This window comes from Dromiciops gliroides, chromosome 1 (genome assembly GCF_019393635.1).
Source record: "Dromiciops gliroides isolate mDroGli1 chromosome 1, mDroGli1.pri, whole genome shotgun sequence".
NCBI lineage: Eukaryota > Metazoa > Chordata > Mammalia > Microbiotheria > Microbiotheriidae > Dromiciops > Dromiciops gliroides.
Window position 1 is genome coordinate 183,514,626 of NC_057861.1, and position 14,166 is coordinate 183,528,791.

The 14,166-nt window shown below is 39.3% G+C and overlaps 1 pseudogene; it reads left to right on the forward strand.

Moving 5' to 3' along the window:
* Positions 1 to 10,649, forward strand: part of LOC122746910 — a 38,264-nt pseudogene extending 27,615 nt beyond the window's left edge.
* The last annotated feature ends 3,517 nt before the right edge of the window (positions 10,650 to 14,166 follow it).

Genomic DNA, 14,166 nt, shown 5'->3' on the forward strand with positions numbered 1-14,166 from the left:
GGGGGCAAGGGAGGGATAGAGATTGGAATAGAAAAATATAAATAAAAATGTTTAATCTGAAAAGGTGGGGGAAGGGTGTGCTGGGAAGGATACAGGAGGTACATATGTATTTATACACACACACACACACATATATATATATATATATATGTTGTGCACTTATGAGTTATTTAGATATTATTTATATAGTAATTCTATTTAAACAAATTTGTCATATAAATTATTTATATAAATTGATATGTATTTGTTATTTATAAAACAGTTATTTAAAGAATTAAAATACTACGTTATATGTATTAGAATATATCTAGGTATATGTAAATATAATAATGTAGAAAATTTACATTATATATGTCATATGTATCTTTGTGTATATCATATCTATGGTTATATATGTATAAAATATAATTATATATCACAAATAAAATTTTAAAATGTTTAAAAGAGAGAATAACATAACTGTGAGAATGGGGCCAGGAGAGATAGTAATTATGTTCTAAGATGTTAGGGTCTCCTGCTTGTCTACAATCAAGGGGAGATAGGCTGCTTTAAGCCTATGGGTGGACAGAGAGGTCTCAGGCTTTCATCTTTCCACCTTTGTCCACATGTAACTATGAATACAGGCCTCTGGTTTTTGTTTTATTGTTTGTTTGTTTTTTGGAGGGTAGGTTTTTTGTTTGTTTGTTTTTGTTTTTCTTCTGAATTTTTCTCTCTCATTTTAGGTGAAGAAATATTGGAGACAACCTTGTGAGCTTAGGAAATAGAGTCATCACAAATCTAGTCAAGGAGTTCAGGTAAGAGTTTATAGCCAATAATAGTACCTTCACAGTGCTAAGGACTGGAGGAAGGAAGGAAGGAAGGAAGGAAGGAAGGAAGGAAGGAAGGAAGGAAGGAAGGAAGGAAGGAAGGAAGGAAGGAAGGAAGGAAGGAAGGGAGGGAGGGAGGAAGGAAGGAAGGAAGGAGGAAGAAAGGAAGGAAAGGAGGAAAGGAGGAAAGGAGGAGGGGAGGAAGGAAGGAAGGAGGAAGAAAGGAAGGAAAGGAGGAAAGGAGGAGAGGAGGAAGGAGGGGAGGAAGGAGGGAAGGAAGGAAGGAAGGAAGAAAGGAAGGGAGGGAGGGAGGAAGGAAGGAAGGAGGAAGAAAGGAAGGAAAGGAGGAAAGGAGGAGGGGAGGAAGGAAGGAAGGAGGAAGAAAGGAAGGAAAGGAGGAAAGGAGGAGGGGAGGAAGGAGGGGAGACAGGAGGGAAGGAAGGAAAGGAGGAGGGGAGGAAGGAAGGGAGGGAGGGAATAAACATTTATTAAGCATCTATTTATTAAAGTGTCAGTTATTATACTCATTAATTCACAAACATGATCTCATTGGATCCTCACAGCACCCTTGGGATGTGGGTGCTATGATTATCACCCCCATTTTACAGCAGAGGAAACAAAGATGACAATCGTTAAGTGACTTGCTCCGGATCCCAGAGTCACTTTTGAATTCAGGTCTTCTTGATCCCAGGCCCAGTGCACTATTCACGGTGCCAACTACCCAAGTCCTCTAGTAACTAAGATGCTGACTCATCCAATCTACCGGTTGTACCAAATTCAGAAGTGAACTTGATGGTAGCAAATCCTTTCTGGGATTTGCTTTAAGTTTGAGTCCACTTTCTCTGGGGCAGAGGGGAAATTATGCCTCAGGTTTTAGGGTTAAATATAGCAAATTCTTGTTATATCTTCTCAGTAAATACCCACTTGTAAAGAAAAAAACTAATAAAGAAAAGAAATATTCAGAGCTATTTCAGCCTTCACTCCCCCCATAGACCAGGGAAAACAACAGAGATAAGATGCCCACCTCATAAACTGCAGGATTCTCTGCCTTCCTCCTACCCCCAAACCTTTTCCAACATCTAATTTACACACTGTATCTCTAGGGCTACACTGAGAACATCCAGTCCAAGCCATTAAAATGTCCTGTCCCTCTTTACATAAGTTGGACTGACTAGAATCATGGAATTTAGAAAGTATCTAATATTACAATGAGTTATTTTGTCTATTATAAATACCCAAATTAACTATAAAGGACATATGAAGAAAGACACAGCTGCATCCAGAGAAAGAACTGATCAATAGAAGTATGCATAGAGTAATTTTACATATACGTATGTATGTGTTGTGTATGTATACGTGCATACACACATATACTTATATGTGTATATATTATTCATATACCTACATGCACACACATACATACACACACACATATATAAAATATATACACCTACTTGTGTCTAATGGTAGCCATCTCTAGGGTGAGGGGGGAAGAAGGAAGAAAAAGAATTGTATATTTGTAAAGAATAGCAATTTGTATATAGTAGATTTGTAGTTTCATGGACAATTGTCTTTTTTATTGTACTATGTTATGGAAATGCTTGTTTCATTTCATAAGTTAAAAGTAAATTTTTTTAAAGAAGGTATCTTTAGTGCCTTCAGAATAAAATTCAAGCCCTTTTGCTCAATGCTTACAGTCCTACACAATCTGACTCTAACTTACCAGCCTTTTTTGGCATTTCTCTTTTCCCCACATCCTGGATTCAAGTTAACACTATAGCCTATTACTTGCACTTGATATATCTTTGGCTCTCATGCATTTGTCCAGGCCATCTGCAGAAATACATTTCCTTCTCTCTTCAACCATTCAGAATCCTTGCCTTTTTTCAAGGTTCAGTTGAGGTATTAACTCTCTACTGTGTGACCTTCTCTGATAATTATCTGAGCTGAAGATGTTTACCCTCCCTTTCACATTTTTGTAGGTAAGGCTATATATTGACTTATAAAACCACAAATTAACATTATCTAGGTATCTATATTGTATTTTATCTGTTTTGTTAAACATTTTCCAATTACATTTTAATCTGGCTCTGGATGCCACTCTATAATTTTATGGAATGTAAGCTCATTGAAGTTTGGGATGCATGCATGTATAAAATATACACATATGTGGATACATATGTACACATACATGTAAATGTGTGTATGTGCATATATACGTTCAAATGAATCTTTGATCTCAGTGATATAGACATTCACTTCAATGATGATGACAACAACCCCATCTATGGAAGCCTACGTTCGCCTCTAAATTCTCCACAGTTGATCTACTCTACGTATTGGGGCCTTCCTCAATTTCTCTTCACATCCTAGAAACCAATGAAGGACATGAGCTATCTCTCATTTTGATATGTTAACTGTTGCTATCACTGTGTGACCAACCCATCTTCTTTTCTTGCTAATATGTTTTATGGATGACGTCTTATACTCTGTAATGTAGCAGCCTATTCACACCCACCATGTGCATCTCTATTGCTCTCTGGATAATACTCAGATACTACCAAGGGCAGAATGTTAAATCTGAGACAGAACAGACCTTCATCGGGATTAGATGATCCTCTTTTGGATGTTTCTGAAATGGTTTGGGGGATAAATATTTATTCTGAACATAATCAGGACCCAGATTTCATAAGCTAAAATTCCACAACTGCTTTAGCACCCTGACCCCATAACACAAGTGGCACTTAATCCTGAAGTACAACCAAAACTCAGTTTTTCCTTTGCTTAGCTAGTGACTTGTGCTATGTTGAATGATATAAGTGAGAGGGCAAGTAGGCAAAGGCCTAGGAGTTTGGTGTTTCTGGGAGTGGACATGTAAGTTTTGGTTTTTTTTGAAAGTCATCCCTGTCCAGAAAACTATGGAATCCTTTTTTGATTTGCTTTTATGGAGAATAGGCACATGGGTAGTTTAGTGGTACAGTGGATAGAGCATTAGGGCCTAAAGTCAGGAAGACCTGAGTTTAAATCCAGTCTCAGATACTTACCAGCTATGTGACCTTGGACAAGTGACAACTCTTTTGCCTCCGTTTCCTCATCTGTAAAATGAGCTGTAGAGGGAAATGGCAAACCACTCGAGTATCTTTGCCAAGAAAGCTCCTAATGGGGTCACAAAGAGTCAGACACAACTGAACAACGACTACACATAAAGGTGCTTTGCTTGATTGACTCACATGCCTGTTGCTGTTGTTGTTGAGTCGTGTCTGACTCTTTGTGACCCCATTTGGGATTTTCTTGGCAAAGATAGTAGAGTGTTTTGCCATTTCCTTCTCCAGCTCATTTTATAGATAGGGAATTGAGGCAAAAAGGGTTAAGTGACTGGCCCTCAGTCACACAGTAGGGAAGATTAAATTGTAATAGAAAAACATCTCAGGGCAGTTAAGTGGTGTAGTGGATAAAGCACTGGCCCTGGATTCAGGAGAACCTGAGTTCAAATACAGCATCAGACACTTGACACTAGCTGTGTGATCCTGGGCAAGTCACTTAACCCTCATTGCCCTGAAAACAAACAACAAAAAACTATCTCAGTGGGATAAAATACTGGAGGGAAAGAGAAAGAAAAGGCTTTTAAAGAGGTCTTGGCATTCATTTATAACATTGCAGGGAGCAGTTTCATGGAATAGGAGGATTAGAAACTGGGTTATCAGATGATGATTAGCTGGTGTTTGGTGAGATAGTACAAGCTTCAAAGGCTCTTTTTCAAGAAGTTTAATAATGAAAGGGAGATTTTTTTTTATTGATTTTTATTTTTTTAGGATTGGGGAGACCAGAATGTACCTATGAGCACATTGGAAAGAGCCGTTGACAAAGGAGAGGTTGAAGATCCAAGGTAGAGTAGGAATGAATACTAGAGTAATTCCCTAGAAGGAATATTGAGGAGACTGTAGAAGACATTCCTTTCCAGGTATGGGCTGGACAAGAGAACCTCAGAGCTCCAGTCTACCTCTGAGTTTCTGTGATTTCCTGAAAAGGGTAATTAGCAATTCTCAAAGGCTGTACTGAGCAAAAAAAACAACCCCACTCCTCCCTCCCCCACCCAACCCAAGAGAACATATATTAAAAGTCAAGTAGATAGTTTGGAAAATACAGCTGTAGAATTACACAGATTTTGACCATCTAAACCAAATTCAATTATCATGTCTATGCCGCTTTTCTATTTCTGTAGCTGAAAGGCTATTATTAGGCATCCTCTTTTTTACATCTCCAAGTATTGCCTCTGTAAAACATTCCAGAAAGTAAACATTAGCTTTAGGCCATTTGATTACTGGTTTCCCAGAACACTGTGTTCTGTCCTGCTTCACTCAGTATTCCTTTTAATATTAAAAATAGGAGATGACTGAGCAGGGTTGAATGGATCTGCCTTGGAGGTTGCTCCCCACCCCCACCCCCACCCCTTGCCCAAATCCCAGCCAACCTCTCAAGCATTCGCTTGGTCCCTTCCCCTCTAAAGTCAATCTTCATACTTAGTATAGAGATTCAATTTTGCCAAGTAAATAGGGAAGAAAAGTCCCATTAGGTATAAAAGATAAAAGTTTTTGGAAACACAAATATTTCTTCACTATCCATAAGTTGTGCATGTTAGGAGTTGTGTATTTAAGTGTTTGGGGGTGATGGTGGTTGTGTTGCTCTTTTTTAATAGTCTTTGTTTTTCTTAACAAGTCTCCCCAGCTGCACAGAAAGCAATGCCCATTTTCTTTTCCTTGCTAGATTAGCATCTTAAATGGGAGGAGAACTGGCGATGAAAGTGTCTTTGAACAGGTGAGGTAAATAGAACTAGGGGATAAGAAAGCTTCCACATTAGTCAAGGCAATGGCAGCACCCAGGAAGTGCCCCATGCTTGATAGAGATATCGCTTCTGTTTACCTCCCAGCTCCCTTCCATTTACACACAACTGCCTTGAAAGATACTGGGACTTGTTTTACTAGCCTAAGGACTATTGCTGGACCATTCAGCAGGCTGACACCCACCTGGGCAAGGCTTGTGCATTCCAGGGGGTCTTACATTAGGCAAAAATAGCAAATCTTTGGCATGGATGTTTTCTTTAAACTCCTCAAAGAAGTTATGGAGCAAAGGTTGTCCACCTTAGTTTGTTTCCCTGAAACATATATCTTTGTAGATAAATGGACAAGGACAAAAGTGAATGAAAGCAACAATAATTAAATGAAATTCAAAGAACAATTGATCTTCCAACAATTTTTTTAAAAATTAACCTTTTCCTTTCTTAATTTTTTTTGGTTATATACGAACTTCCAACTTAAAAGCTATATGCTAATGCAGAAAGAAAACTGAAGGTAGACTGTACTATGAAAATTCAAAAATATTACATTCATTGGAATCCTCAGTGTAGTTCAATGTGAGGGGTCTTGCTGCATATAAGACTCCATGTCTCCCTTTGGGTTTTGCTGCACTTCTCCAGTGTTATTACCATTTAGAAATTAAGACAGAACTATACAGCTTATGGTAGAATCTTAGATCAGGCTCAGAGAAGTAGAGTATGGACATTAAGAAACTGACATCATGGGAACAGAAGCATACTTCTGGAGTTTAGGAAGGAGCACAGAATCCTAGGACTTTTCCTCCCTTCCCTTCCTCTCTCCTTCCCTCCCTCTTTCCCTTCCTCCCTCCCTCTTTTCTTTCTTTCCTTCCTTCCTTCCTTCCTTCCTTCCTTCCTTCCTTCCTTCCTTCCTTCCTTCCTTCCTTCCCTCCTTTTTCTTGCCTTTGCATTTTTACCCCCATGCAAAGCTATCAGTAGTGGCCTTTAGCCTTAGTAGTTCTTAGAGTCATAAATATCTGAATTAAGCTCTACCTCTGATTTATGCTGTCTATGTCACCCTGGACAAGTCAATTAACCTCTCAGTGTCCCAGGAAAATATCTAAGACTATAAACTGAAGAGAAAATGCCAATATGCATTGGAAGTGGAAGCTCCTCACAAGGGACTGATGAAATTACAGGTTGAGTAAGATAGATAGATGGGGGGGTGGAGAGAGATGAAAGAGAGATGATGGATAGATAGTATAAATGAATAACAAGCAAATAAGTAAATAGACATATAAATAAATACTTCTTTAAAGAATAATATGATATATTTCAATTTCAAAAATGTTTGTTGATTAATTGATTGTTGTAGGACAGGAACACAGGCATCTTGAGGCCTTAGTAGTAAGAGGAAATAGCTTCCCAAAGGACTCAGAAAGGGAGTGAAACAGATTTCTTCTTTAAGAAAGACAGCCTTGTTATATGGCGGATCATAGGCCACCTACTAACACTTAGTAGTAAAAATGACCTCCACTCTAGTGTTTTACTATTGAATCTATTGTTGTCTTGGTTCCCTGATGAGAGCCACAAGTGCCCAAGAGATTGATATTTCTTACTGGTAATTTTCTTTTTCTTCAGAAGACTATTTATTTTCTTCTATAGGATATAAAATGCTCTTTTCTTGAAGACAGATGGACAGAGCCTACAGGACACTACTTACTGGAGAGAAACCAGCTTTGAAAACTTTTGACAACCAGCATGGTAGCCAGGCTGTTCCTATTGAAATGAGCTCATTATATTTATTTATTTATTTTTTGCTGACTTCCAGTCAATTCTTTAATCATTTCTCAAGAGTGTATTTCAATTAAAATAATAAACTTTCCATCATACATAGAGTGAGAAAACACATTTTCAGCAATGTTCTTTCCAGACTATGAACTATCTGGAGTAATATCATAAAAAAATGGATGGGTTTGTTTCTGCTGTGGTACATGAAAGAGGACCGGGGGCAGCTAGATGGCTCAGTGGTTAAAGCACTGGCCCTGGATTCAGGAGTACCTGAGTTCAAGTCTGACCTCAGATACACTAGCTGTGTGACCCTGGGCAAGTCACTTAACCCCCATTGCCTGCAAAACAAAAAACAAAACAAAAACAAAAACAAAAAAAAAGAAAGTGGACCACCAGGCATCAAGGTAGTTGAATGGCAAGCATTTCCTATCCCCAACTGGCACTTTTCTAGGCCTCCTTTGGGTTTTTGTTATTTTTCCTCTCCTGACCTAAGTAGGAGTTCTTCACCTGGGGTCTATGAGTCTGCTTGTGTGTGTGTGTGTGTACACACATGTATGTGTACATGTGTAGAGATATGTATATATGTGCATGTATTTATATATGCCTATGTTTAGATATGTATATATAGGTTCATATATGTGTGTTTGTATATATATATTTATGTATATATTCACATGTGCTTATGAATATATACATAACTATACTTAAATCTAAATGATTTCCTTTAGAATCCCATGTATTTTCAGCAACATTCTGAAGAGGGGTCCACAGGCTTCATCAGACTGTCAATGGGGCCCATGATACAAAAAAAGGTTAAAACCCCTGGCCTAGAGGAAATGTATTGTATTGAACTAAAGAATCCTAGCTGTTGGAAGGAATATTAAAAATCCTGTCGCCACAATGATGACAATGACAATGGTAATGATGGCTGGTATTTATATGGCACTTTAAGGTTTTCAAGGCACCTTTTATGTACATCTATTTTGAAACTGTGAGGCAGATGCTATTACTAACCTCAGTTTACTGATGGATAAATGGGCTCAGAGGGGCCATGTGATTTGCCCAGGCTCATACAGCTAATAAGTATTTGAGGTTGGATTTTAACCCAGGTCTTTGTGTTGTCAGGTCATTGTAAAATTGAGCAAACTGAAGCCCAGGGAGGAGTGGCTGGCTCAACAGAGCAAAAGTTGGCTTTTGTAGAATTTTATAAATGAACCAGAAGTCTATTAAGAAAGACTTCCGATATCATCAGAACAATTGATGCTCTTAAGTGTTCGGTCAGTCAGTCTGCAAGTGAGCCAAAAAAGTGGGCCAGGTGAGGCTGCTAGGTGGCTCAGTAGATAGAGCACTGGGCAACAAGTCAGGAAGGTCTGAGTTCAAATCTGGCATCAGACACTAACTAGTTGTGTGACCCTGACTAAGTCACTTAACCTCTATTTGCCTTAATCCAATAGAGAAGGAAAGAGCAAACTACTCTGGCATCTTTGCCAAGAAAACCCCATGGATAGTGTCAGTGTACTATGGTCTACTGGGTCACAGAGTTGGATACAACTCAACAACAACATGAGCCAGATACTATGGTAAGTGCTGTCATTGTTGCTGTTGTTTGTCCATTCCATCAGGGTGATGTCATAACTTGCAGTAAATTGGATTTAAGGGAGAGAGGGCTATGCAAGGTCATCAGCCTCACTCTCTCTTCCAGAGCCATCTGGGTCCAAGGGCAAGGTATACATCATGATGACAGGAGATGGCCTTGGATGTTTAAGGGGGTTAAGTGACTTGTCCAGGGTCACACACACTAAGTGTCTAAGGTGAGATTTGAACTCAGGTCCTCCCAGCTTCAGGGCCAGTGCTGTATTTACTGTGCCACCCCACTGCCCCATGGTAAGTGCTAGGGATACACAGAAAGGCAAAAATGCTGTCCCTGCCCTAATGGAGCTCGCATTTTAATGAAGGAGAAAAGATGCAAATAGCTACAGAAGAAGATTTTCACAAAGTACATAGAAGGTAATCTCAGAAGGAAGACACTAGCCGTGAGGAAGGGAGAGTAGCCAGAAAAGCCTCTTGTTATCTTCATTTTACTAATGAATAAACAGATTCAGAGGGGACAAGTGATTTGTTAAAATTTGTCTGTCATTTGGGCAGAGACCAGCAGAGGGAAGTTTGGCTTTGCCACATCAGGCCGACAGCCCCTCCCACTTGACCTAGCCCTTTCATAGGCTCCAGGACCCAGTGCACCAGGCCTTCCCCGGTGTCATGACAGGGGTCATACCGGAAATCTGGTCTCATGTCCGGAAGCCCCGTGGCTGAGAATCATACCCCTTCTGTCAATCACCTTGTGGCAGTGAGTGAAAAAACAGTAGCAACTGAAAAGCAAAGAAACTATTGCCTTCAAATGGATTTCCAGCAACAAAGCACTTTGAGGGGCTTCAGAAAGCATATGAACATGACCATGGGATACTAAAATGCAAAATGAAATTTGGAATCAACTTACCACCCAAGGCAAAAACTGGAAAATATCCTACATGTTACTGGTTGTCTGGTTGAACTTGCATAGAACAAAATGTTATCACAAAAGCTGGTTATCACCAAGCTTCAGCAGAGTGTGGCCTCATTGTCATTTGCACCAGACACCTATCCACGTGGCTACCATGTTAAAGAAGGAGATGACATCTGGGACTTTGGTGTTGGTGCTGGTTTTTATGTGAATGCCACTGAAGAACCTTGGAAAACCAACTCCAGGAGGTACTTTTATATAACAGATGAGCTATCCAAGCCAATTTTCCAGCTGATCTAGAGAAGATGGCTATTTTGAGCCCTTCTTTGGGAGGCCATGAAGCACTGATTTGTCCTTTGAAGAATCCCAGAAAATACAAATCTGTCCCAGCGTTCTCTCCAGTCTACAATCCAGTTGTCTGTCCCTAAGGGGAAAAGCTTTATGTGGATAATTTAGGATCAGATCAAAGTAAGTGAGAAGCATATGATGCTACTCATCTTATAATTCTTATTCAGATTCTTGGTTGAATGCATTAATTGATCAAAGCAAGGATGACCAGTTTCTTAAAGATGAGCAATTATTTCCTGACAACTTAGCCTGAGCAAGACAGAAAATTCCAGTCATTTTTTGATTGCAAGAAGGGTGTAATCATAACTACAACTTCATTACAACTTTTGTTAACCTCAGACATCATGCAAAATACCTGAGTGCATTAAGTTTCATGTGTGCAATCTCACAAATATAAAAATTACCATGTAAACAGATCTTTTGAAAAGATAGGATTATACATTAAAAATTACTGACTGAACCTTCATTTCCAACTTTTATCAAAGGCTGACTGACTACCTTCTGAATAAATATATAAAATCAAGCAATCTATTTCCATTTTTTTCCTTTGTAAGTATCCAGACCCAGCCTCAGATACAAGAGCTATGTGACTTTGGGCAAGTCACTTAACCCTGTTTTCCTCAGTTTCCTCATCTGTAAAAATGAGCTGGAGAAGGAAATGGCAAATCACTCTAGTATCTTTGCCAAGAAAACCCCAAATGGGGTCATGGAGAGTCAGTCACCCAAAACGACACAAAAATAAACAGTATCAAGAGTTCAAGAAGGATGGATATTGAAAAAAAATCCATTTCATTTGGCATCTGGGAGATAATTGGTAAGTTTGGAGAAAGCAGTTTAGTTGGATAATTCAGTTGGAAGACAAACTCTGAAGGGTTTAAAGGACAGTGAAAGGTATAGAAGTGGAGTCACTGAATGTAGGAGAGATGTAGGATAACAAATAATAGGGATGGATGGATCAATGATTCCAGTCATCAGGGAGGCAGTTATGCAACCTCAATTAAGACTAACTCAAAGAAAAAATTAGACATTAGGGAAAAGGCAGAACAATGAAGAGCAGAGTAGGGATACTAACATGTATTTCCACAGGAGACTATCACACAAGTCACATAGCCAACAATTTGATTTGCTGATATGTACACAGTGAGGTCTCAGTGTCTCCCAAGGGTCCATCAGCAATTTCTGAAATACTGGAGTGGATTCAATGTGGATGTTCCTTCTTTTTTTGGTGGGGGGGAGGGCAATGAGGGTTAAGTGACTTGCCCAGGGTCACACAGCTAAGTAAGTGTCAAGTGTCTGAACCCGGATTTGAACTCAAGTCCTCCTGAATCCAGGGCCGGTGCTTTATCCACTGTGCCACCTAGTTGCCCATGGATATTCTTTCTAACACAACCCATCCATACCTGCCCATCCTGTGTGACTTGTCTGTTTTCTTCCATAAATCTTTCAGAGTGTTAGAGATGCTCCTCACTTTGCCTTGATATCACGAGGATGCCAGTAAAACATTCCATCTGTCCTTTCGTCCTGTCCTGCCCTATCCATGTAACTAACATATCTCCTCTTATTATCATACCTTTCCTCAATTATATCTTTTATTCCTATTCTTTAAATTCCCTTATTGGTTATAGGTTACCATCTGCTTGTATTCACCATGCACTTCTCCATGATTACTAAGTGTGGAATTATATCACATATCCGAAAACATATATATATATATATATTTTTTTTTGGTGAGGCAATTGAGGTTAAGTGACTTGCCCAAGGTCACACAGAGTGTGAGGCCGGATTTAAATTCAGGTCCTCCTGACTCCAGGGCCATATATATATATATATATAAAAGTGATGGAGGGTAATGTTGATGATAATAAATGAACTCAGAAGGTGTGGGTCAGTGTAGTCTAAAACAAAGGGGAATTAGAGAATATGAATCTGTCAGTGTTTATCCAGCACTACCCAGGGGAGAGGGTGTTTTTAATGAACTCATGCAATCTACTTGGCAGATATAGTCCTATAATGAAGGAGGGTAATAGTAAGTGACATTTATATAGCACTTTAAAGTTTGCAAAGGGATTTACAAACATTAACTCATTTGAGCCTCCCAACATCCCCAGTAGATAGGTACAACAGCCGTTATCTTTCCCATTAAACAAACAAAGAAACTGGAATGCAAAGGCTCACTCATGGTCACCAAGCTAGCAAATAGATTAGAGGCAAGACAGGAAGCCAGGTCTTCTGAATTCTAGGCTAGCAATCTTGCCACTATGCGCTGCTTCTCCCCTATACTCCACCAGGACAATTACAATTTGATGAAAAAATTAGACATCATAGGTCTGTTCCCTTGGTCCTCATAAGGTGTAGGTCAAGGTATAGTCTAAAGAAAAAGCAAATTAGAGGATAAGGATTTATATATTAAAAAAATAACCATTTGGTTTCCAAAGTAACTTTCCTCCTGAGAAGAGAAAGAGCTGATGGGCCAACAAGATTGTTCCAGCTGGCTTAGCAGTCATATTTCTCCCTCTACATTAATAAATTGGCTTTTTGGTACAAATTAGCCTCATGTGAGTTTGGAGACTGAGAGCCAGTTTTCTGATCATCCCCGCTTGAGTTAACCATCAAGGTTCCAAAAACAGGGCTGAGAGAACAGATTCTAGACACCACCAAGCCATGATACCCAGTCCACCCATCTATTGACCCTCTGACCAACACTACTACAGTGATGATTCTGGATTCAGCAAATCCTGGAGAGTCTTTTTCATGGTCCCAGGAACATCGAGTTGTCTTAAGTAGAGCTTTTGTATTAAGTGCATTTTTATTATATTACAATTCCTTGAAAAGTGATGGCCCATGTATGGTATATACTCTAATTAGCCAAACATGTCATTTAGCAGAACACCCCATTCCTCCAATAATAACAGAGGGCTTATTGTATCATCTGCACATTTCATTAAAATATCCCCCAAATGTTCTTTTTCCATTTTTGTTTTAGTGTTCATGGATAAAACTCCTTCCAGGACTCCCATGAGTTTATAATTAAGAGAGTGAGATCAGGATTTTCACACTTTCTGAAAACACTCTCACAGATTAACTCCTTGACTTCAAGCCTCAAGTAGGTTTTGCTAATGAAAGGTGCTGCTATACAAAGGTCAAACCTGATGCAAAGGAGACAAGGGAAGGGAAGGAATTAGGCTGCAGGGCTGGTGTGTTTTTTCAGTGCTAGATACCAAGACCACATGGTCTGTACTTTCACCCCTTATATCGTTTCTGCCCCTTTGCTGATTGCTGACCCTGGGAGTATCAAACAAGAACTTTTCTTTCTTGTGGCTCCTGCAGCAAACACACAATTAAAACACAGGTGTGTTTGTTTCATTATAGTCCTTGCCATGGAAATAACCATGATGTTAACCATGCACAATAATGGAACCTCACTGTGTCATCGGGAAAGAGGCGGAAGGAACTCTGAAAGGAAACACAGAGCACAGAGTGTGCTGGGAAGCATTTCAAGAACTAAAGGGGGGATTAGGTAAGTCCAGCAAACGGTGCCTGGGGAGACAGCCATGTAAAACAGATGAGCTAACCATGCAGCAACTGACAATACAATCACGTTTCACTATTATCTGTACAAGAACATGGAAAGTTAACCCATCTATAAGCATGTAATAAGTACCTACTAGGTGCCAGGCACTGGCACTAACTTCTAAGCACTGAGAATACAAAGAAAAGCAAAAGATAGTCCCCACTCTCAAGGAGTTTACAGACTAAAGGGGGACAAACAGCAAATGACTATATAAAATGCCTCTTTTTTTATCCCCAGTGCTTGGCACAGAGTAGGGGATTAATATTTATGTGTTTGTTGGTTTATGCATTTATTTATTTATTTGTTTGTTTGCTTGTTTGTTTGTTTGTTTGCAGGGCAATGA